This window comes from Triticum aestivum, chromosome 5B (genome assembly GCF_018294505.1).
Source record: "Triticum aestivum cultivar Chinese Spring chromosome 5B, IWGSC CS RefSeq v2.1, whole genome shotgun sequence".
Taxonomy (NCBI): domain Eukaryota; kingdom Viridiplantae; phylum Streptophyta; class Magnoliopsida; order Poales; family Poaceae; genus Triticum; species Triticum aestivum.
Window position 1 is genome coordinate 26,897,078 of NC_057807.1, and position 6,197 is coordinate 26,903,274.

Consider the following 6,197-nt stretch of genomic DNA (forward strand, 5'->3'; position numbering starts at 1 on the left):
AGACCGTAAGCGGAAGCGTTAGCACAACGCGGTTGATGTAGTCGTACGACTTCATGATCCGACCGATCCAAGCACCGAACGTATGGCACCTCCGAGTTCAGCACACGTTCAGCTCGATGACGATCCCCGGGCTCCGCTCCAGCAAAGCTTCGGGGATGAGTTCCGTCAGCACGACGGCGTGGTGACGACGATGACGTTCTACCGGCGCAGGGCTTCGCCTAAACTCCGCGACGATATGACCGAGGTGGAATATGGTGGAGGGGGGCACCGCACACGGCTAAGGAACGATCCATAGATCAACTTGTGTGTCTATGGGGTGCCCCTTGCCCCTGTATATAAAGGAGGGAGGGGGGAGGCCGGCCGGCCCTTGTTGGGCGCGCCAGGAGGAGGAGTCCTCCTCCTAGTAGGAGTAGGACTCCTCCTTTCCTACTCCTACTAGGAGGGGAAGGAAGGGGGAGAGGAGGGGAAGGAAAGAGGGGGGCGCCGCCCCCCCTCCTAGTCCAATTCAGACCAGAGGGAGAGGGGGCGCGCGGCCCTTCCTGGCCGCCCCTCTCTCTTCCCACCAAGGCCCATGTGGCCCATTAACTCTCCGGGAGGGGTTCCGGTAACCCTCCGGCACTCCGGTTTTCTCCGAAATCACCCGGAACACTTTCGGTGTCCGAATATAGTCGTCCAATATATCAATCTTTATGTCTCGACCATTTCGAGACTCCTCGTCATGTCCGTGATCACATCCGAGACTCCGAACAAACTTCGGTACACCAAAACTTGTAAACTCATAATAAAACTGTCATCGTAATGTTAAGCGTGCGGACCCTACGGGTTCGAGAACTATGTAGACATGACCTAGAACTATTCTCGGTCAATAACCAATAGCGGAACCTGGATGCCCATATTGGTTCCTACATATTCTATGGAGATCTTTATCGGTCAAACCGCATAACAACATATGTTGTTCCCTTTATCATCGGTGTGTTACTTGCCCGAGATTTCATCGTCGGTATCCAATACCTAGTTCAATCTCGTTACCGGCAAGTCTCTTTACTCGTTCTGTAATGCATCATTCTGTAACAAACTCATTAGCTACATTGCTTGCAAGGCTTATAGTGATGTGCATTACCGAGAGGGCCCAGAGATACCTCTCCGACAATCGGAGTGACATATCCTAATCTCGAAATACGCCAACCCAACATGTACCTTCGGAGACACCTGTAGAGCTCCTTTATAATCACCCAGTTACGTTGTGACGTTTGGTAGCACACAAAGTGTTCCTCCGGTAAACGGGAGTTGCATAATCTCATAGTTACAGGAACATGTATAAGTCATGAAGAAAGCAATAGCAACATACTAAACGATCAAGTGCTAAGCTAACAGAATGGGTCAAGTCAATCACATCATTCTCCTAATGATGTGATCCCGTTAATCAAATGACAACTCTTTTGTCCATGGTTAGGAAACATAACCATCTTTGATAAACGAGCTAGTCAAGTAGAGGCATACTAGTGACACTATGTTTGTCTATGTATTCACACATGTATTATGTTTCCGGTTAATACAATTCTAGCATGAATAATAAACATTCATCATGATATATGGAAATAAATAATAACTTTATTATTGCCTCTAGGGCATATTTCCTTCAGTCTCCCACTTGCACTAGAGTCAATAATCTAGTTCACATCATCATGTGATTCAACACCAATATTCAAATCTGTATGTGATTAACACCCATAGTTCACATCGTCATGTGACCAACACCCAAAGGGTTTACTAGAGTCAATAATCTAGTTCACATAGCTATGTGGCTAACACCCAAAGAGTACTAAGGTGTGGTCATGTTTTGCTCGTGAGTGAAGTTTAGTCAACGGGTCTGTCATATTACAGAGTCGTATGTATTTTGCAAATATTCTATGTCTGCAATGCTTTGCACGGAGCTACTCTAGCTAATTGCTCCCACTTTCAATATGTATCTAGATTGAGACTTAGAGTCATCTGGATCGGTGTAAAAGCTTGCATTGATGTAACTCTTTACGATGAACTCTTTTATCACCTTCATAATCGAGAAACATATCCTTATTCTACTAAGGATAATTTTGACCAATGTCCAGTGATCTACTCCTAGATAACTATTGTACTCCCTTGCCAAACTAGTGCAGAGTATACAATAGGTCTGGTCCATAGCATGGCATACTTTTATAGAACCTATGACTGAAGCATAGGGAATGACTTTCATTCTCTTTCTATTTTCTGCCGTGGTCGGGTCTTGAGTCTTACTTAATTTCACACCTTTGCAACACAGGCAAGAACTCTTTCTTTGACTGTTCCATTTTGAACTATTTCAAAATCTTGATAAGGTATGTACTTATTGAAAAACTTATCAAGCGTCTTGATCTATCTCAATAGATCTTGATGCTCAATATGTAAGCAGCTTCACCGAGGTCTTTCATTGAAAAACTTTTTATTCAAGTATCCTTTTATGCTATCCAGAAATTCTATATCAGTTCCAATCAACAATATGTCTTGCACATATAATATCAGAAATGCTACAGAGCTCCCACTCACTTTCTTGTAAATACAGGCCTTTCCAAAAGTCTGTATAAAACCATATGCTTTGATCAACTCATCAAAGCGTATATTCCAACTCTGAGATGCTTGCACCAGTCCATTGATGGATAGCTAGAGCTTGCACACTTTGTTAGCATCTTTAGGATTGACAAAAACTTTCTGGTTGCATCATATACAACTCTTCTTTAATAAATCCATTAAGGAATGCAGTTTTGACATCCATTTTCCAGATTTCATAAAATGTGGCAATTGCTAACATGATTCAGACAGACTTAAGCTTCGATACGAGTGAGAAAATCTCATCGTATTCAACACCTTGAACTTGTTGAAAACCTTTCGCAACAAGTCGAGCTTAGTAGATAGTAACACTACTATCAATGTCCGTCTTCCTCTTGAAGATCCATTTATTTAACATGGCTTGCTGATCATCGAGCAAGTCAATCAAAGTCCATACTTTGTTCTCATACATGGATCATATCTCAGATTTTATGGCCTCAAGCCATTTCGTGGAATCTGGGCTCATCATCGCTTCCTCATAGTTCGTAGGTTCATCATGGTCTAGTAACATGACTTCCAGAACATGATTACCGTACCACTCTGGTGCGGATCTTACTCTGGAAGACCTACGAGGTTTGGTAGCAACTTGATCTGAAGTTTCATGATCATCATCATTAACTTCCTCACTAATTGGTGTAGGAATCACTGGAACTGATTTCTGTGATGAACTACTTTCCAATAAGGGAGAAGGTACAATTACCTTATCAAGTTCTACTTTCCTCCCACTCACTTCTTTCGAGAGAAACTCCTTCTCTAGAAAGGATCCATATTAGCAACGAATCTCACTTTCGGATCTGTGATAGAAGGTGTACCCAATAGTTACCTTTGGGTATTCTATGAAGACGCACTTCTCCAATTTGGGTTCGAGCTTATCAGATGAAAACTTTTTCATATAAGCATCGTAGCCCCAAACTTTAAGAAACGACAACTTTGGTTTCTCGCCAAACCACAGTTCATACGGTGTCGTCTCAACGGATTTAGATGGTGCCCTATTAAACGTGAATGCAGCTGTCTCTAATGCATAACCCCAAAACGATATTGCTAAATCGGTAAGAGACATCATTGATCGCACCATATCCAATAAAGTGCGGTTACGACGTTCGGACACACCATAACATTGTGGTGTTCTAGGTGGCGTGAGCTGTGAAACTATTCCACATTGTTTTAATTGAAGACCAAACTCGTAACTCAAATATTCGTCTCTGCGATCAGATCGCAGAAACTTTATTTTCTTGTTACGATGATTTTTCCACTTCAGTCTGAAATTCTTTGAACCTTTCAACTATTTCAGACTTATGGTTCATCAAATAGATATACCCATATCTGCTCAAATCATCTGTGAAGGTCAGAAAATAATGATACTTGCCACGAGCATCAACACTCATTGGATCGCATACATCGGTATGTATTATTTCCAATAAGTCAGTAGCTCGTTCCATTGTTCCGGAGAACGAAGTTTTAGTCATCTTGCCCAAAAGGCACGGTTCACAAGCATCAGATGATTCATAACCAAGTGATTCCGAAAACCCATCAGCATGGAGTTTCTTCATGCGCTTTACACCGATATGACCCAAACGGCAGTGCCACAAATAAGTTGCACTATCATTATTAACTTTGCATCTTTTGGCATCAATATTATGAATATGTGCATCACTACGATCGAGATCCAACAAACTATTTTCATTGGGTGTATGACCATCGAAGGTTTTATTCATGTAAACAGAACAACAATTATTCTTTGACTTTAAATGAATAACCGTATCGCAATAAACATGATCAAATCATATTCATGTTCAACGCAAATGCCAAATAACATTTATTTAGGTTTAACAATAATCCCGAAAGTATAGGGAGTGTGCGATGATGATCATATCAGTCTTGGAACCACTTCCAACACACATCGTCACTTCACCCTCAACTAGTTTCTGTTTATTCTGTAACTCCTGTTTCGAGTTACTAATCTTAGCAACCGAACAAGTATCAAATACTCAGGGGTTACTATAAACACTAGTAAGGTACACATCAATAACCTATATATCAAATATACCCTTGTTCAGTTTGCCATCCTTTTTATCCACCAAATATTCAGGGTATTTTCATTTCTAGTGACCATTTCCTTTGCAGTGTAAGCACTCAGTTTCAGGCTTTGGTTCAGCTTTGGGCTTCTTCGTGGGAGTAACAACTTTCTTGTCATTCTACTTGAAGTTCCCCTTTCTTTCCCTTTGCCCTTTTCTTGAAACTAGTGATTTTGTCAACCATCAACACTTGATGCTTTTCTTGATTTCTACCTTGATCGATTTCAGCATCACGAAGAGCTTGGGAATCGTTTTCGTCATCCCTTGCATACTATAGTTCATCACGAAGTTCTACTAACTTGGTGATGGTGACTAGAGAATTCTGTCAATCACTATCTTATCTGGAAGATTAACTCCCACTTGATTCAAGCGATTGTAGTACCCAGACAATCTGAGCACTTGCTCACTAGTTGAGCGATTCTCCTCCATCTTTTAGCTATAGAACTTGTTGGAGACTTCATATCTCTCAACTTGGGTATTTGCTTGAAATATTAACTTCAACTCCTGGAACATCTCATATGGTCCATGACGTTCAAAACGTCTTTGAAGTCCCAATTCTAAGCCATAAAGCATGGTGCACAAAACTATCAAGTAGTCATCATATTGAGCTAGCCAAACGTTCATAACGTCTGCATTTGCTCCTGCAATAGGTCTGTCACCTAGCGGTGCATCAAGGACATAATTCTTCTGTGCAGCAAATGAGGATAAACCTCAAATCACGGATCCAATCCTCATCATTACTACCAACATCTTTCAACACAATTTTCTCTAGGAACATATCAAAATAAACATATGAAAGCAACAATGCAAGCTATTGATCTACAACATAATTTGCAAAATACTACTAGGACTAAGTTCATGATAAATTTAAGTTCAATTAATCATATTACTTAAGAACTCCCACTTAGATAGACATCCCTCTAATCCTCTAAGTGATTACGTGATCCATATCAACTAAACCATGTCCGATCATCACGTGAGATGGAGTAGTTTCAATGGTGAACATCATTATGTTGATCATATCTACTATATGATTCACGCTCGACCTTTCGGTCTCCGTGTTCCGAGGCCATATCTGTATATGCTAGGCTCGTCAAGTTTAACCCGAGTATTCCGCGTGTGCAAAACTGGCTTGCACCTGTTGTAGATGGACGTAGAGCTTATCACACCCAATCATCACGTGGTGTCTGGGCACGACGAACTTTGGCAATGGTGCATACTCAGGGAGAACACTTCTTGATAATTAAGTGAGAGATCATCTTAAAATGCTACCGTCAATCAAAGCAAGATAAGATGCATAAAGGATAAACATCACATGCAATCAATATAAGTGATATGATATGGCCATCATCATCTTGTGCTTGTGATCTCCCTCTTTGAAGCACCATGGTGATCACCATTGTCATCGGCGCGACACCTTGATCTCCATCGTAGCATCGTTGTCGTTACGCCATCTATTGCTTCTACGACTATCGCTACCGCTTAGTGATAAAGTAAAGC